This window comes from Schistocerca gregaria, chromosome X (assembly GCF_023897955.1).
Source record: "Schistocerca gregaria isolate iqSchGreg1 chromosome X, iqSchGreg1.2, whole genome shotgun sequence".
Taxonomy (NCBI): Eukaryota; Metazoa; Arthropoda; class Insecta; order Orthoptera; family Acrididae; genus Schistocerca; species Schistocerca gregaria.
The window spans coordinates 576,372,872-576,393,586 of NC_064931.1; positions in this window are offsets into that span (position 1 = coordinate 576,372,872).

Here is a 20,715-nt window from a genome sequence, read left to right on the forward strand (position 1 = left end):
GAAATATTTGGCTAAATATACAGTCACTTTTTTTTTAGTTCTGCTATTTTTGTGAAACTGCAAAAATAGTTCCTCTCTAGGTGAAACGCAGCTGCATTTTGCATTTAGTGCACTGCAAGGACGTGAAACCCTCGCATATGGGCTAATTGCAACTGGAACGACTTATTCGTTATCTGACACAGAAGCAAGGTATGGAATTTCCATGCTCTAAGTGATGAAGTCAACTGTGTGACAACATTCTCCCAACTGTCATTCTTCACTTGCTTCTTCCTCTTGATCTCTTTCGGTCAAATTGTTTTCAGTTGACAGCTCTGGTACGTTCGAACTGAAAATAGGCTGCAATTTTTTTCCTTGCCCTCAGGTCCTTTCCCGGCAGCCGCTTGATACTGCAGGTATATAGCAGATATTGAAAATAATACAAGGTGGCGGATTAGCCTAATTGTCCATTTCTGGATCCGACCTCTTTTTGCATACTTTCTTAGCACACTGTCCATATTGTTGTTGCAGTCTTCTACTACATGCAGTGGTATACTGTCTAACTGTCTTAGACCATGGCCTACGGTCTTCACCTATTCAGCACCATACCATGCAGATCTCAAGTAACCATGTTACCATTGCCACCTTGTCATAACAACTCCTCAGGTCTGCATCAATCCTTAAATTTAATGATTTGAGTGAGTGGCTGGCCATGATAGTGCCACACGATAAGATGCCGTGTGTAAAACCAGTAAGTTACCACATTAACTGATGTGAATGAGTTCCATTTGTAATGAAACTATTATTCAGAGAGAATATGGTAATGATAGCAAATAACTGAAACACGTACGGTAGTCAGAAATCGTAATATTAAGTAACTGAACTACGAAAACAATACCACAGGTATGTGAAAGTATAGGTCGTTGCCGAATGTTGAACCAAGGCTACAACGAGAAATATGTATCAGTATAATGTTGTGAGGAAATAAGTAAATTACTTATTGAATACTGTAGTGAATATTAGCTTCTTAAAACGTATTCTAAACATATTTAACTTCAAAACTGCTCAAAATACATATAAATTACCTTTATTTCTCGAAGCTATGTAAATATTGTGATACACAGCTTTATGGGGCAGGTACTTCCACAAGCAGAAAGCACGTAGTGTAAATTATACACTGAGATGACAAAAGTCATGCGAAGCCTCCTAATATCTTGTCGGACCTTCTTTTGCCCGTCGTATTGCAGCAACTCGACGTGACATGATCTCAACAAGTCATTGGAATTCCCCTGCACGAATACTAAGCCATGCTCTTTTTGTAGCCGTCCATAATTGGCAAAACATTAACTCGAATTGTCCAGAATATTCTTCAAACCAATCGTGATCAACTGTGGCCCGGTAACATGTTTGGGAACATTAAGTCCTTGAATGGCGGCAAATAGTCTCGAAATAGCCGAACATATGCAGTTCCATTCAATGATCGGTTCAATTGGAGCAGAGGACATAGCCCAGCCTATTTCATGTAAACACAGCGCACATCATTAGGGAGCCTCCACCAGCTTGCGCAGTGCCTTGTTGACAACCTGGACCCATGGCTTCATTGAGCGTGTGCCACACTCGAACTGTATGATCACTAGATTAAAACTGTGTGCCCGACCGAGATTTAATCTGCCAGGAAGTTTCATATCAGCGCACACTCCGCTGCAGAGTGAAAATCTCATTCTGTATGATCAGTTTTTACCGACTGAAATCAGGATTCGTCTGATCAGGCCACTGTTTTCCAGTCGTCCAGGGTCCTGGTATCCAGCCCATATGATCACGAACGCAGGAGAGGAGCTGCAGGTGATGTGGTGTTACCAAAGACCCTCGCGTCGGTCGTCTACTGCCATGGGCCATTAACGCCAAATTTCACCGCACTGACGTAACGGTCGCGTTCGTCGTACGTCCTGCGTTGATTTCTCCAGCTTTTCACTCAATTTTTCTTGTCTTTTAGCACTGACAACTCTACGCAAAAATCATTGCTCTCGGTCGTTAAGTGAAGTCGTCACCTGCTGTACTAGCCACGGTGAGAAGTAACCCCTGAAATCTGATATCCACGGCACACTCTACGCTGTGGATCTCGAAATATAGAATTCCCTAATTATTACTGAAATAGAATGTCATACGCATCTACTTCCAACTACCATTCCGTGTTCAAACTGTGTTGATTCATGTCGTGCGGACATACTCACGTCGGAAACATTTTAACATGAATCACATGTGTAAAAATGACAGCTCCACCAATGCACTTCTGTACCTTGATTACGTGATAGTACCGCCATTTGTAACACAAACACAGAAACTGTAACACTCAAAAAATTTAGGAAAAGCTTCAAAATCAAAATGTCGTCATTTCAAAAGCAGGCAATGAGAACATCTACATCTACATCTACATGACTACTCTGCAATTCACATTTAAGTGCTTGGCAGAGGGTTTATCGAACCACAATCATACTATCTCTCTACTATTCCACTCCCGAACAGCGCGCAGGAAAAACGAACACTTAACCGTTCTGTTCGAGCTCTGATTTCTCTTATTTTATTTTGATGATCAAACCTACCTATGTAGGTTGGGCTCAACAAAATATTTTCGCATTCGGAAGAGAAAGTTGGTGACTGAAATTTCGTAAATAGATCTCGCCGCGACGAAAAACGTCTTTGCTTTAATGACTTCCATCCCAACTCGCGTATCACATCTGCCACACTCTCTCCACTATTACGTGATAATACAAAAAGAGCTACCCTGTTTTGCGCCCTTTCGATGTCCTCTGTCAATCCCACCTGGTAAGGATCCCACACCGCGCAGCAATATTCTAACAGAGGACGAACGAGTGTAGTGTAAGCTGTCTCTTTAGTGGACTTGTTGCATCTTCTAAGTGTCCTGCCAATGAAACGCAACCTTCGGCTCGCCTTGCCCACAATATTATCCATGTGGTCTTTCCAACTGAAGTTGTTCGTAATTTTAACACCGTACTTAGTTGAATTGACAGCCTTGAGAATTGTACTATTTATCGAGTAATCGAATTCCAACGGATTTCTTGTGTAACTCATGTGGATCACCTCACACTTTTCGTTATTTAGCGTCAACTGCCACCTGCCACACCATACAGCAATCTTTTCTAAATCGCTTTGCAACTGATACTGGTCTTCGGATGACCTTACTAGACGGTAAATTACAGCACCATCTGCGAACAACCTGAGAGAACTGCTCAGATTGTCACCCAAGTCATTTATATAGATCAGGAACAGCAGAGGTCCCAGGACGCTTCCCTGGGGAACAACTGATATCACTTCAGTTTTACTCGATGATTTGCCGTCTATTACTACGAACTGCGGCCTTCCTGACAGGAAACCACGAATCCAGACGCACAACTGAGACGATACCCCATAGGCCCGCAGCTTGTTTAGAAGTCGCTTGTGAGGAAAAAGCTTTCCGGAAATCTAGAAATACGGAATCAACTTGAGAACCCCTGTCGAAAGCTGCCATTACTTCGTGCGAATAAAGAGCTAGCTGCGTTGCACAAGAGCGATGTTTTCTGAAGCCATGCTGATTATGTATCAATAGATCGTTCCCTTCGAGGTGATTCATAATGTTTGAATACAGTAAATGCTCCAAAACCCTACTGCAAAACGACGTCAATGATATAGGTCTGTAGTTAGATGGATTACTCCTACTACCCTTCTTAAACACTGGTGCGACCTGCGCAATTTTACAGTCTGTAGGTACAGATCTATCGGTGATCGAGCGGTTGTATATGAGTGCTAAGTAGGGAGCTATTGTATCAGCGTAATCTGAAAGGAACCTAATCGGTATACAATCTGGACCTGAAGACTTGACCGTATCAAGCGATTTGAGTTGCTTCGCAACCCCTAAGGTATCTACTTCTAAGAAACTCATGCTAGCAGATGTTCGTGTTTCAAATTCTGGAATATTCCATTCGTCTTCCTTGGTGAAGGAATTTCGGAAAACTGCATTCAATAACTCCGCCTTAGCGGCACAGTCGTCGGTAACAGTGCCATCGGCACTGCGCAGCGAAGGTATTGACTGCGTCTTGCCGCTTGTGTACTTTACATACGACCAGAATTTCTTCAGATTTTCTACCAAATTTCGAGACAATGTTTCGTTGTGGAACCTATTAAAGGCATCTCGCATCGAAGACCGTGCCAAATTTCGCGCGTCTGTAAATTTTAGCCCATCTTCGGGATTTCGCGTTCTTCTGAACTTCGCATGCTTTTTCCGTTGCCTCTACAACAGCGTTCGGACCTGTTTTGTGTACCACGGGGGATCCGTTCCATCTCTTACCAATTTATGAGGTATGAATCTCTCAATTACTGTTGCTACTATATCTTTGAATTTGAGCCACATCTCGTCTACATTTGCATAGTCAGTTCGGAATGTATGGAGATTGTGTTTTAGGAAGGCTTCTTGTGACAATTTATCCGCTTTTTTAAATAAAATTATTTTGCGTTTGTTTCTGATGGATTTGGAAGAAACGGTATTGAGCCTAGCTACAACCACCTTTTGATCACTAATCCCTGTATCAGTCATGATATTCTCTATTAGCTCTGGATTGTTTGTGTCTATGACTTCAAGTGTGTTTTCGCAACCATTTACAATTCGCGTGGGTTCGTGGACTAACTGCTCGAAATTTTCGGAGAAAGCATTTAGGACAATCTCGGAAGACGTTTTCTGCCTACCACCGCTTTTGAACAAGTATTTTTGATCGAGGGAAGGTTGAAGTCTCCACAAACTATAACCGTATGAGTGGGGTATTTATTTGCTACGAGACTCAAACTTTCTCTGAACTGTTCCGCAACTGTATCATCGGAGTCTGTGGGTCGGTAGAAGGAGCCAATTATTAACTTAGTTCGGCTGTTAAGTATAACCTCCACCCATACCAATTCGCACGGAGTATCAACTTCGACTTCACTACAAGATAAACCACTACTGACAGACACAAACACTCCATCACCAATTCTGCCTAATCTATCTTTCCTGAAAACCGTCTGAGACTTCGTAAAAATTTCTGCAGAAATTATTTCAGGCCTTAGCCAGCTTTCTGTACCTATAACGATATCAGCTTCTTTGCTTTCTATTAGCGCTTGAAGCTCAGGGACTTTTCCAGCACAACTACAACAATTTACAACTATAATTCCGACTGCTCCTTGATGCAAGCACGTCCTGTATTTGCCATGCACCCTTCGACATTGCAGCCCACCCCGTACTTTCCCGAGGCCTTCTAACCTAAAAAACAGCCCAGTTCACGCCACACAGCCTCCGCTACCCGTGTAGCCGCCAGCTGAGTGTAGTGAACTCCTGACCTATTCAGCGGAACCCGAAACCCCAACACCCTATGGCGCAAGTCAAGGAATCTGCAGCCAACACGGTCGCAAAACCGTCTGAGCCTCTGATTCAGACCCTCCACCCGGCTCTGCACCAAAGGTCCGCAGTCGGTTCTGTCGACGAAGCTGCAGATGGTGAGCTCTGCCTTCATCTCGTAAGCAAGACCGGCAGCCTTCACTAAATCAGACAGCCGCTTGAATCCAGAGAGAATTTCCTCAGATCCAAAGCGACACACGTCATTAGTGCCGACATGTGCCACCACCTGCAGCTGGCTGCACCCTGTATTCTTCATGGCATCCGGAAGGACCCTTTCCACATCACGAATGACTCCTCCCGGAATGCACACGGAGTGCACACTGGATTTCTTCCCCTCTTTAGCCGCCATACCCCAAAGGGGCCCCATTACGCGCCTAACAATGGAGCTCCCAACTACCAATAAGCCCACCCTCTGTGATTGCCTGGACCTTGAAGGCTGAAAATGATCCTCTGAAACAGGGCAGGCAGCTGCATCTGGCTCAGCCAGAGACAGTGCCTGAAACCTGTTTGTCAGACGCACCGGGGAGGCTTTCTGATCAGCCTCCGGGGACGTCTTTCGCTGCCTGCCACGCCTTGGAACGACCTCCCAATCAACCACAGGCGAGGGATCAGCCCCACTGCGGGCAGAAACCGGGGCAACCACAGCGGCAGACAGATCTGGGGACAGACGGGACGAGGTTGACATCCCCGTGATACCCAAGTCCGGCTCCCCACAGTGGTGCCCATTGGCAACAGCCTCAAGCTGCGCGACCGAAGTCAGCGCCGCTTGCAGCTGTGAGCGAAGGGATGCCAACTCAGCCCTCATCCGAACACAGCAATCGCAGTCCCTGTCCATTCTAATCGATGTTGAACAACAGTTACTGAAACACGAGTCCGTGCCTAGATAACGCAAGCGAAACACGCGAAGAATGTATCAACTAACCTGTATAAATGCCTAACGACTGCGCTACAATCTGCCTGAATTTACTATTACAGTAACTAAAACTCGAAATTACATCACCTATACGAAACTCACACGCAATTTAAGTAAGAATGTACCAAGTAAACACTAAAGCGCGATGCTACAACTCTCAAATATATGAATTAAACAATGCAAGTACCCAAAAACACGCAAAGAAATTAAAAATTAAACTATGTAACAAATAAGTAAGCTAGGGGTATACGACTTGCTGCTGCAGCTGCTTATCCAACGGCGGCAGGGAGCACATAATAGTACTTATAGACAAACAACAATAAGTTTGAAAATCACAAGAATTAAACTCAGAAAATAACATTGCAAAACTGAAATGGGACCAAACAAAGAGTTTCCAGACAAATTAAGAAACACTCAGAAAAATGTAGACATCACACTGGATACACACAGATAAAGGAAAGCTGACACAGATTAATCCCGCTGCACCTGTCCTCCAAAGCCAACCACAGATCTACTAACCAATCCTCCTGTCAGATCAATACTGGATTTCAGAAAATCTCCCACTTACAAGCTTGCAGAATACATGTTAATCTACTGTGTGAACATTTTAAAGTACAAGAAGGCAGAACAATTAAAAACACTACACAACGAATATAACAAATAAAACATACAAAAATCGCAGGCACAGCAAAACTCCTCTCATTGGATATAGAAAGCATGAATCTGAAAAAAGTTTTGAACTCCATGGCAAACATATTGAGGAAATATTCACATTAATAAAGCTCATTACTGGACAAAATTATTTGCAATTCAGTAATGAATTTTACTGGCAAGAAGAAGGATTACCAAATTCACTTTCGGGATATAACAACCAAAAAGCAAAAGATTAAGCAAATATTTGAAATTTACCATAAACCTACAGCAACTGACATTATCATCCCCCAATACGCGAACCACCCATACTCACAAAAGCGAGTATTACTTCGACACATGCTTCATAGACTGACCACAGTCCCACTCAACAAAGAAAACTACCAAAAATAACTGGATATAATAATGCAGATAGGCCAAAACAATAGGTACAACAGTAACACAGTCACAAAGCTAGACAACAAAGTTAAAAGTAAAGTAAAAGCAGAAAGCACAAAACCACTGACAACATCACAACAGAACCAAACACATCCAAAGTCATTCAGTAGACAAAATAACCAGGAGAATATAAGAGAAAACACAAGATGGCACACAGTGACATACACACACAAACTCACACATAAAATCACCAACATTTTAAAAAGACAGGGAACAAACATAGCATACACAACAGACAATTATATCCAAAAATACATCCCAAACCTGACAAAACACAGATATATACATATAAAACAGAAAGCAAGTATATACCAATTACAGTGTAACACTTGTGATGGCAGATACGTAGGACCAGTAGGCAGAACGTTTGATGTCAGATACAAAGAACACATGAGAGCCTTGAAGTACGGGACAGACCACTCCACATTTGCAGGACACCTAAGAGAACACAATCACAAACCAACCAATAGAAAAGAAGACACGAAAATAATTAGAATCAACAATGAAGAACACCTCCTAACATTGCAAGAAAATTACCACTTAGAGGAAACCAAAGCAGAAAAGGAAATCCTGTTGAATGGTCCAGTACATAAGCCAAACAACTCATTATTTACACCAATAGATAAAATAATAGAGTAGCACTACAACTGAGGCCTATAATAATAATAATAATAATAATAATAATACTCAACCCCATTTCCACTCACTGATTCATGAACATCTCCTCAAAAAATTTAAACTAAAACTCAAATCAGCTGCAAAAAAATATACCATGCATGTATATTCTCTCTCTCTCTCTCTCTCTCTCTCTCTCTCTCTCTCTCTCTCTCTCTCTCTCTCTCTCGCTCTCTCTCTCTTTCTTTCTCACACATTCACACACACACAGAGAGAGAGACAGAGAGAGACAGAGAGAGAGAGAGAGAGAGAGAGAGAGAGTTTTATTTTATTTACTATTTAATATTTTATACTACATGATCATTGTGAAAACAGCAATATTTTATGGCACTGTACAAGGTAATGAATACGTAAATACACCGAGTGAGTAATGGTGACAAAATAACCATGACAGTAATAACGAAGGCTGAATAGTAGAGAACCACAAACAGGTGTGTTAATATCCTCAACAGCCAGATGTGCAGAGCGTACCTATTCTTTCCAGTAAATGGTACGACCATCTCCAGCAGTACCAACAGTCGAGTGTAACTTTACTTCCTATGAAGAATTAAGAATGAAAAGAAAAAAAATATGGTGGTTCAATCCTAGCAATCATTCAGCCTGACTTTCATACAAGATAGAAAAAGTTTTTTGATTCAGCCCCATGAATTGTGCATGTGGTATACAAAGCAGTTTAGAAGATACTGAAGTACAGAATGTTTGGCGTAGAGATCACACTATGTAGCAAGTGAAAACTGAGATTATAATTGTCATAACTGGTGTCCCGAGTTAACAACGTATGTGATCTGTTTCAAATTCCAAAAAAGAACTGAAATAATTTATATAGAGAATATGTATTAATTAGACAAAAGTTTAAGATCACAACAGACGGCGACGTTGGATTCCACGTTGTTGCGTTGTGTTCATGTGACGCTATAACAAAAGTATGTAATGGGAGCAGACATGAATGAGGGATCGCACAAACGAAGATAGGGCTTCAAATTGGGAAATCCATTGAGATAAGTGACTTTGACAAAGGGCAGATTATTATTACGCAGAGACTGTAAATGAGTCTCTCAGAAACGACTAAATTGGTCTCATGTTCACGTGCTACTGTCGTGAGCATCTACGGAAAGTGGTAGGAGAACAGTCTGCTCTGTAAATTAGGATAAGGTAGCAATCTGTGGCATCTCTTCCGAAAGAACACAATGCTGATGCATCCTCAAGTGTTTCAAAGCACACCGTCCATCGTACGTTGTTGAAAATGGAGGTCTGCAGCAGACCACCCCTACAGGTTGACATGTTGATCCAAAGAATTTGGCAATTACGATTGCAGCGAGCACGGTACCATTAGGATTCGACCGTCGATCAATGAAAGCGTGTCGGTTCTTCGGTTGAATCACATTTTTGCCACACTAGGTCGATGGTAGTAGTGGGACAAAGTTCATGTCACCCCATGCTGCATTATTGTCAGATTTATTCAATACGGCGGATCAAAAATGGCGGCAATAGATGTGGCAATGTCGTACTGACGTCATGGCAGGAATTTAAAAATTTTGGCAGGAAAATAGGTCAATTGGGCTACCTCCACGAACCTAGGTATTGGACACCTGATACTCACACATGTACTGTGAATAAAGACTGATCCAAAAAAACATAAGCACAGCCACCGTATATTGTCTCAGCACTTCATATTCCAGCGCTGTCGGGCGGTCATTCATCATTGCCAACGGTCCAAGGCAATTGCTCGCCGCAAACACTGGCTTCATACGATCAGAACGTCCTCGCGGAGTGTGGTCATTTTGCGATCTGGTGTAGAGAGGCTGGGCTGGTACCCCGGTACAAAGTCGTTATTGTTTCTCACTTGAACCAGTTTGTTTGCTGGCTACCATGCTTTCTACGGTCATCTCCACATTCTGGGATTACAAGGACATATGTATTGTCACATGGCTTGCCAGTTTATCACACCAGTTATGCGATAGTTCTCGATATGAAGCATATGGCAGTATGCTTCCAATACACTGTACAGTACAATTCCGAAGTTAGAGAATGGAAAGTATATCTGCAGAAGGAAGAAACTTTAGCGACATGCAGCGAGACAGAAAATGCTGCAAACCACTGTGTAACGAGAAACTGATCTCGTCTGCGAAGATCTTTATGTGAAAACTCGAAAACAGAGGAAACTGGTAATTCCACTCGTATTTGTTCAACGAACACCGATATCAATGATATAACAGATTCCAACTCATCCTTCTACTTTACAAAGTCAACCCAGGTGTTTATCTTGTCTAGGCAACCAGAAAATGTCTCTTCCACCTGTTTTTCACCATCTACATGCACACAACACATCACAATCGATGATCTCTCAACCAAATAAAGACTGAAAATGTGTAGAATGGCAGTACAAGCAGTCAACTGGACAATTTGCATGTTATGGAATTACTGTCCAGCAAAAACACTTGCCTATACTGAATCTTCTCAAATTTCCGCACTCACGGATCGCAAAGGCTGCCCAACACATACTGAGTATTAGTTTGCTATTGATCCACCTAGAGGGCGACATGGTTAGTTCACCTGCATGTTGTACCCTAGCCCGTCTGGTTTGGAGCGTTCCCACCGTAAGCCAGAAATGTCAATTTTTCCAGCTAATAGCGACCTCCGCCATGTATGTTCCCACACCCCAGGTTAGGATACCAGCCACACATTTATCACTGTACTTATAGTCAAATATTGCAATCGGCAATAGCCCTTGCCGTTGACTGTGGCTCTGGAAATACGAAAATCTTTATCCTTCTTATGACTGGACACAACTTTCCATATAAAATCTTTTACTCTTCTTATGGTTATTGATCTGTTGAAGACAGAGTTTTTCAAGTCAAATCTACACCTTCCTTATCAGAGGATAATACCATTTTCTTTCCATTTGTAGGAACACTGACCTTATTAACTTTGCACCCAAACACATACTTTATACGCCTGCAGATCACAGCGGAACTATCACACATCCACTACTAAGTACAATACCTCGTCAATAACTGAGTGCTGGCGATATGAAACAATACTGAGCTAATATCCACGATGGATGGACATATCTCATTTGTTTTACCTTCGTGTGCCACCAGTGTGTCCTAGGAAGAGAAACATATAGTCCTATATTTTAAAAATACGATCTCAATGGCTATATTACTGTCACCCTGCATAAAAAGGTTTTCTGGTTCTACAAGGGCACAGAATTATTGCTAATGATATCCATGTTAAAAACTATACAAACTTTATCAATCAAGGTATGGTACTGCTGCCGAATGAAGTGGCCTACCACACAAATTCAACGACACTAAATATAGATGGTGATCTCTGGGGTATGTATTAACAAACCAAAAGCGCGAGTGCATGTCACTGGCGGTGTAAACTTGTAATGAAAGCACCGAGCTTAGAAAGTGATACAGCTAAGGAACGTGGTACTAAGTCAATATTTGTAACTCCTTCATGCCACCTCTAGTTTTTCTTACTTGAACAAACAGTGTTTGTAACGCATTCTATCACGATGTCATGTCAGAGATTCTGCGATATATCCACTAGGCTATAGGTGAAGGAGAATGATGATTGATTGAGAATAATCCCAGACAGTAGATGGTGTGCTATGTGAGGAATCACTTAAAAAGTACAACTCTAGATTGAGGTACCAAACGGGTTGCCGCAGTGGTAACACTGGTTCCCGACAGATCACCCAAGTTATGTGCCTTTGGGCTTTGCTAGCACTTGGATGGGTGACCATCTGTTCTGCCCAGCGTTGTTATCAAGCGGGGTGCACTCAGCCCTTGTGAGACAAACTGAGGACCTACTTGATTGAGAAGTAGTGGCTCTGGTCTCGTAAACTGACATGCAGCTGGGAGAGCGGTGTGCTGCCCACATGTGCCTCCATATCAGGATCCAGAGACGCCTGTGGGCTGAAGATGACATGGCAGCCGCTCGGTACCATTGGGCCTTCCAAGGCCTGTTCAGTCAGAGAGAGACTGAGGTCATAAGAAATGTACAAAATCTTATGACCATTATACTGGCTTGTAAGATCTTTTGTGTTACACTTCCTGGTAGAAATGCCAACTGCAATTTGGAATCAACTCTTTCCATTCAACTAAACACTTGCATAGGATCCTATGGAGATGTCTTTTAATGATTACAGCCCCTAGTGAATCATATTCGTGGCACTCTCAGTTCTCAAAATCAGCCACCTTTTCCGAAGCTATCTCCTAAGGACCCCATACAGCAAAACTCCAACTTGGTATTTTAGACAGTCACTCTGGATCTTGTAACTGTTGCTCATTCTCTGCAAATACGACAATGTGATCATCCCAATTTTTGTCAGAGCTGAGTAGATGTCGCGGAGTGCTGTATATACCACCTTCTGCAAACCATGGAGAAACAGGGTGAGCTGAGTTAATGTGACAGGACCGTGTTATATTTTGTATCCCGCCTGGGAGGCGGCGCATGGGTAAGGATTAGGAAAAGGTAATATATGTCGGTAATGCGGTATCAGTTTCAATCACCTTTACTAGTGTATAAACATATGGAAACATATTACATAACTTGCAAGGTGGTGCGCAGTGGAAGCTAAGTGTCCTGGCTGGCTGCACCTGATGAAATGGCAGAATCTGTAGCGGAGGTCGTAGAGCTCGACAGCACCGGCGAGCGGACGCTGCCGTCGGTGTCTCACGTAGTGCCAACCTAGCAGGGCGAAGCTACGTTGTGGCATCGTTGCTACCGATACCACATTATGACGCCTCAGTGGAAATGGGAACATGTTGCCGTAGCTCCACTAACTGTATACAATGTGTAAGGCCAGCGCCAAATGAAGCTTTCTCATGCAGCTCGAGAGAGTAGTAAAAAAAGATCTACATATTTCTAGCACTTCGACCATAGTGCGGTATTTACGATTACTATTGCCCACCTTTCCCTATGTAGATGGGAATCACAGAGCACTCTCACATTCATAAAATAAAGTTAGAGACTGAAAGATCTCCTCACATTTTCTCTGACCAACCCTCCCTACAACACTGTCACCTATTTAGTTAGCAGCGAACCAGAATTAGACCGCTACATTCCACATCTCGTGAAGAAGCAGTGTGAGCCGAGTCCATAACTGCTGTTCAGTGAAGACTGTTCCGCACCAATCTTACACACAGCACCCATGCAAGTGCACAATACGAGGCAGGGGAATGGAGTACGTCACATAAATCTTTGTTCCTCTAGAGGAGGGTGACGAAACTGAAGGGAGATGCTTCTTCATCACACATGAACTGAATGTCCTCTGATGACTGAGAGGTTGGACGTTAACGATAGCAAGTAGATAATGCTCTAAGTCACAGACAGAACACGTACAAGGATAAGAGTCGAGCGCAGGTTATAGGATGCAACTGATACACCATAAGAGAACATCGGGAAAAGATAGTTAAACGCGTGAAAAATGTCCCACAGAAACATCTCCCTCCCTCTAGAAAGCATAACATTGAGTTTTCAGTTTTATAACTACAGTGATTCTAAGTTATTGGTCGGTGCTTTTGAGGTACAGCAATCCCTGTGTATACTGCTTGACAGATGTCCTGTTTACGGAGTTTTCTGTTCTTAAGGTTTGTCACCATAATGAGTAGAACAGAAAACTTGCAGTTTGCGTGTATGCCAGATGTTGGACATTTATGTCCTGCGTTAGAATTGATAGCTCCATCCATCTGGAGCTCCATCATTCATAAAACCACTCGTTTTCTTCATAACTGTCCGTTATATAATCACAAAACTTTTATATCTGTTACACTCTGATAAGCAGAGCTAACCTCCTTGGCATGCGCACACTGGATAGATTTTGTGCACTTGTGTGGGTGCCGTGAGTAAGCTCGGGACAGTACAGTCTTCCCTGAATAGCAGTTACAGACTTGGCTCACTCTGTTCCTTCACGAGATGTGGCAGGTAGCAGTCCACTTCTGATGAGCTGAAAATTTAATCGGTGACAGTGTTGCAGGGAGGGTTGGTCAGAGACAATGTGAGGACATCTTTCAGTCTGTAACTTTATCCTAAGAATGTGAGAATGCTCTGCGACTCCCATCTGTATAGGGAAAGATGGGCTATCGTACTCGTAAATTACACACTATGATCGAAGTGCTAGAAATATGTGGATTAGTGTAAGATTCCATGCATGGTCGAAAATCAAAAATCAATGGATGTATGGCACGATCATGTATCTACATTTGGAATGGTATCGGCTAAGTAGTAGATGGGTGGTTATAGTGATGACAAGAAACTGAGAAGCTTGCTGCCATGTCTTTAGTCGGTGCTGAAATTACGGAAAAGAATTGGTAAAACTTCTGAAACTGATTGCACCACCAATTGTGATGCTTGTTACAGTACATTGACAGTGTCTTTTCCATCACATCCATCCACTGTTACAACGTTGATTACCACATAATGGTTGACTGACAGAGAGTCTTGGTAGCTAGCACTGAAACAGTGACTGCGTACCTGACTCAATATGAGGAATCAGTCAAACCAAAACACCGAGTGAACTGCTACCCTCTCACTGTGAAAGATGAGTTTAAATGTAGAGGTCTTCAGTCACATTTGGACATGTGTTTGTAAATGCTCCTTAATGCCTTAAAACTCTTCCAGTTTCCATATGTTGTGACTGTTTTTTATTTCAATCATCAATCTGTGTGGTGTGGGAGCAGCAATGTAATTTACATCATGTGATGGCCAGCTTTCAGTTAGAGCCAATGGATTGAAACATATTACTGTCAGTTTAGAACCTGACAAAAACAATTATATCATGGTGGAAAAAAAAATGTATGGTGGTGTACAAAGTTGTAGTAATGCTCTGACTGGAAGTGTTACAGTAAAAAATATAGTATATCAAACAACAACAAAGGGAACCTCTTTTGGGACTAGTGATCTGTGGGATATGGTCCTCCTAGAGTACAGGTAACGAAACGTTAAACTGGTTTGTGCAGGTGACTTCGATCACTGAGGATATTAAATCCTGTGTATTCAACGGCATCATTATGTATGCTCAATGCCAGCATGCAGACACTGTGTGGTTCCTGATATATTGAGTTTTATACTGGGTGACATTAGTGGAGTTTTTATAGTTGTTAGTTTTCCTCTGTTGGATGCTTCAGAAATAACGACTATAGAGAGAATGTTTGTTTAACAGACATGCATATTCTGAGGGATGCTGATCTTCTTCAGATGGCAGTAGCTGTGTGTAGTCTATAAATGCACTGCACTTCACTAGCAAACTTCTTGTCCTCCTCCCAGTTCCCGTAACTGCTCGTACTGTTCTTTTTTACGACTATCTCGTGTTTCAGGAGAACGCTTGGTGTGGCTTGGTGGAGCTACAGCAACATGTTCCCTTTTCCACCGAGTGGTCAGGACACGATCCTGTCTCATTAATTCAGCTCACTCTGATTCTCTATGGGTTGCAGAAGGTGATATATACAGCGCTCCCCGACATCTACTCAATTCTGACTCAAACTGCGACGATCACATTGCCATATCTGCAGAGACCGAGGAACAATTGCAAGATACAGAGGGAGTGTCTAAAATACCATTCTGGGTTTTATTGTATGGAGTCCTTAGCAGACAGCTTCGAAAACGGTGTCTCGTTCCGAGAAGTGAGGGAGCCACAAATACACTCCTGGAAATTGAAACAAGAACACCGTGAATTCATTGTCCCAGGAAGGGGAAACTTTATTGACACATTCCTGGGGTCAGATACATCACATGATCACACTGACAGAACCACAGGCACATAGACACAGGCAACAGAGCATGCACAATGTCGGCACTAGTACAGTGTATATCCACCTTTCGCAGCAATGCAGGCTGCTATTCTCCCATGGAGACGATCGTAGAGATGCTGGATGTAGTCCTGTGGAACGGCTTGCCATGCCATTTCCACCTGGCGCCTCAGTTGGACCAGTGTTCGTGCTGGACGTGGAGACCGCGTGAGACGACGCTTCATCCAGTCCCAAACATGCTCAATGGGGGACAGATCCGGAGATCTTGCTGGCCACGGAAGTTGACTCACACCTTCTAGAGCACGTTGGGTGGCACGGGATACATGCGGACGTGCATTGTCCTGTTGGAACAGCAAGTTCCCTTGCCGGTCTAGGAATGGTAGAACGATGGGTTCCATGACGGTTTGGATGTACCGTGCACTATTCAGTGTCCCCTCGACGATCACCACAGGTGTACGGCAAGTGTAGGAGATCGCTCCCCACACCATGATGCCGGGTGTTGGCCCTGTGTGCCTCGGTCGTATGCAGTCCTGATTGTGGCGCTCACCTGCACGGCGCCAAACACGCATACGACCATCATTCGCACCAAGGCAGAAGCGACTCTCATCGCTGAAGACGACACGTCTCCATTCGTCCCTCCATTCACGCCTGTCGCGACACCACTGGAGGTGGGCTGCACGATGTTGGGGCGTGAGCGGAAGACGGCCTAACGGTGTGCGGGACCGTAGCCCAGCTTCATGGAGACGGTTGCGAATGGTCCTCGCCGATACCCCAGGAGCAACAGTGTCCCTAATTTGCTGGGAAGTGGCGGTGCGGTCCCCTACGTCACTGCGTAGGATCCTACGGTCTTGGCGTGCATCCTTGCGTCGCTGCGGTCCGGTCCCAGGTCGACGGGCACGTGCACCTTCCGCCGACCACTGGCGACAAGATCGATGTACTGTGGAGACCTCACGCCCCACCTGCTGAGCAATTCGGCGGTACGTCCACCCGGCCTCCCGCATGCCCACTATACGCCCTCGCTCAAAGTCCGTCAACTGCACATACGGTTCCCGTCCACGCTGTCGCGGCATGCTACCAGTGTTAAAGACTGCGATGGAGCTCCGTATGCCACGGCAAACTGGCTGACACTGACGGAGGCGGTGCACAAATGCTGCGCGGCTAGCGCCCTTCGACTGCCAACACCGCGGTTCCTGGTGTGTCCGCTGTGCCGTGCGTGTGATCATTGCTTGTACAGCCCTCTCGCAGTGTCCGGAGCAAGTATGGTGGGTCTGACACACCGGTGTCAATGTGTTCTTTTTTCCATTTCCAGGAGTGTATGATTCGCTAGTGGCGGTAATCATTGCAAAACGTCTCCATAGTAGCCAAGCCAAGTATATGGTTCCATTGAAAGACTTGATTCAAAATCGCAGACAACATTCCCAGTTACACTATAGCTCTGTAAAGCCAGTATGTTTGTCATAGGATTTTGTACACTTCTTATGACCTCAATCTAGAGTTGCATTTTTTAAAGTGATTCCTCACATAGCACACCATCTATTGTAAGTGACCATTCTCAGTTATCGAGCTCCCTACCCTATAATGCACTGGATATATCACAGAACCTCTGACATGGCATCGTGATTGAATGCGTTACAAATGCTATTCGTTCGTGTGAGTAAATCTACTGGTGGCACGAGGAAGTTGAAAATATCGCTTTATTACCACACTCCTTAACCGAATAAGTTTCTAAATTCAGTGATCTTATTACGAGCTTCCGTTGCCAGTGACGTGCACCCACGCTTTTGGTTTTTTAAGACATACCCCAGTGATTACCATCTATATTCAGTGCTGTTGAATTTGTGTGGAAGACCACTTCGTTTGGAAGCAATACCATACCTTGACTGAGAAGGTTTGTATAGTTTTTAACATGGATATCGTTTGCAATACTTGCCTGTAGAACCAAGACTTCTTTTTATGCAGAGTGACACTAATATAGCCGTTGAGGTCGTATTTTTAAAAACTGGTCGCTTATAAGACGATAATGTCTCTCTTCCTAGGACACACTGGTGGCTCATGAAAGAAAAACAAATGAGACATGTCTGACCATCGCAGATTTTCGCTCAGTATTTTTTGGTATCACCAACTTCAGTTATTGGGGAAGTATTAAACTTGATAGTGGATGTGTGATAGCTTGGCTGTGATGAGTAGGCGTATAAAGTACGTGGTGGGGTGTAAAGTTACTAAGGTCAGTGTTCCGACATGTGCAAAGAAAATTGTTTTTTTATGTCGTAAGGAAGGTGTGGATTTCATGTGGAAAATTGCGATTTCATTGCATTGACGGCCATAAGGTGAATGAAAGATTTTACATGGAAAATTATGTCCAGTCATAATTAGGTTATAGATTTTCATATTTCCAGAACCACAGCTGACAGGAGGGGGCATTGTCAATACTTTACTGTTGCCAAATGTCATCAGATTGCGTCTGATATCCTAATATTTGACTGTAAGTACTGTGATAAATACGTGGCTGGTTTCCTAAGACGATTCTGCCTGTGGTCCGGAAGCACATGTGATGGAGATAACCTGTGGCTGGAACGACTGACATTTCCTGCTTACGGCAAGAGCCCTCTGAACCTCAGGGCTGGGGTACGACATGTGGGTGACCTTACCGTGTCGCCGTCTAGGTGGGTGAATAGCAAACTAATACTCAGTATGTGTGGGGCAGCCTTTGTGATCGCGTGTGTTGGGAGTATTGTCTGTGATAATATGAGAAGATTTAATATGGTCAAGTGTTTGCTCTGGACAGTTATTCCTCCACATGTAAATTGTCCGGGTGGCTGCCTGTACTACCATTCTACACATTTCCTGTTTTTAATTTGGTTGAGAGAACATCGATTGTGATATGTGTTGTGTGCATCTAGATGGTGAAAACATGTTGAAGAGACATTTGCTAGTTCTCTAGACATATGAAACACTTTAGTTGACTTTGTAAAGTAGAAATACGATTTGGAATCTGATATATCACTGACATTGGTATTTGTTAAAAAAAATACGAGTACAACTAACGGTTTCCTCTGTTTTCGAGTTTTCACATAAAGATCTTCGCAGACGAGATACGTTTCTGGTCATTCAGTAGTTTACAGCACGTTCCACTTCATTGCTCCCCGCTAATGTTTCTTTTTCTCAGTCCTTATCGTCGGAATTGTACTGTGCAGTCGGTCGGTAGCACACTTCTATGTGCTTTATATCGAGAATTATCGCATAAATGGGGTGATATTCTGGCAAAACTATTTGGAAATACATATGTTCTTGTAATCCCAGAGTCTGTAGATGCCTGTAGAAAGCATAACAGCAAGCAAGCAAGCAGGTCGGGGCCTTAAACAGTAACGCCTTTGTGCCGGGGAAACAGCCCACTCTTTGTGCAATAGTTCAGAGAGTGCCTGCGATCCGTGGAGGGGGCTCAGATCGCGAATGAAACCAGCGTGTGTCGTGGGCGGTTGCCTCGTGACCTTTGGCCATGGTGGATGACTGACTGACCTCGTGGGAAATATCTAGTGCTGCGGCTGTATACAGTAGATATGCTTATGTTTTTTGGCATCTGTCTTTCTTCGCAGTATACGCATGAGCTTCAGGAGGCCAATAGGTATATGCGGGACATATAAGTCATGATTTTGTACGGTGCAGGATACGAATTATGTTTACCACTTCGATGTGTGTCTGACGATAGTAACCGTATTTCAGGATCTGTGAACTACCTCTATTTGGTTTAACTGTCAATGCAATATGACTGTTGTGTGTATTTTTTCGATCTGAACAAAATACTTTTGCCGTCGAAAGTTTCGTAATATCTCCGCCTACAGAAAATAGCGGACAGTGCTCTCAGATGGGCAGCAGCAGCTGTATGGCAGGTTAACTCAGCAAGAATCAATCAGAATGCTCTATTTACAGGAAGGTCCATGGCGTCAGAGAGACACAAGACATCCTTCGTGCGGGCCATAGAATCCTGTACAGAATGGTTTGAACAAGAGAAGGGCGAGGTACCTACTAAACGTTATGTGACATTTGAGAATCACGTGATGACTTTTTTGTTCGAGTGTTCAGAGACAGGTCCAAGCAGACCATCCTCCTCTCGTTTGGTCAGGTGGGATGCATTCCCCAACCCGTCATTGTGGCTTTGAAGCATCTCCTGACTAGCAGCTGTAGGGCATCGAAAATTCACCGAAAACTCCAGCCATTTTTCTCGCCTGTAGGACAGTATTTCGAATTCTATTTGTGTAATTGTTCTGATTTTTCCCGTCTGTGCTTGACACCAGTGTGCGCTTCGAGAAGTGAGTAAAATAACGTCCCTGAGCCCAGGAGCAAATATAAACTAAGTTCAGTCACCGTTTCGGGAAATTGATGAGCACCACAGCAGAAGTAGGACTCTCTCTTTCAGTGCCTTCAAACAGGCAGCTAAAACTCGAAAAGTGATAAGAGTCCTGTATAGAGTTACAGAGATATTTATTTCGACTTCCAAATACTGTCGTTTTGGCGTGTAGTATCAGATATTGCAGCTGATATCAGTTTCAGTATCTATTTCCCACAAAGGCATGTGATGTGTCTCAGGGATGGTTTCACAAGTGTAATGGGATTTTTTTTTTGAGTCTTTGTTCAAGTGAGGTGGTGGTGTTATTCCTCAGAATAAAATGTGTATTTGCATCATAAATTATTTAAATATTCTTGTATCATCTGCAAAGGTCTCTCTTCTTTTGCAGTGGTAAATTTAGTTCCTGTGATATCTTCAACATCTGTATGTGACAATATTCCGCACATTGCGTAAACATCAGATTTAATAATTCCTGGGGCAGTTCGTGCTCAACAACAAGAGTCATCATCGTGCCACAAAGAAGGCTGAGGTATTTCCT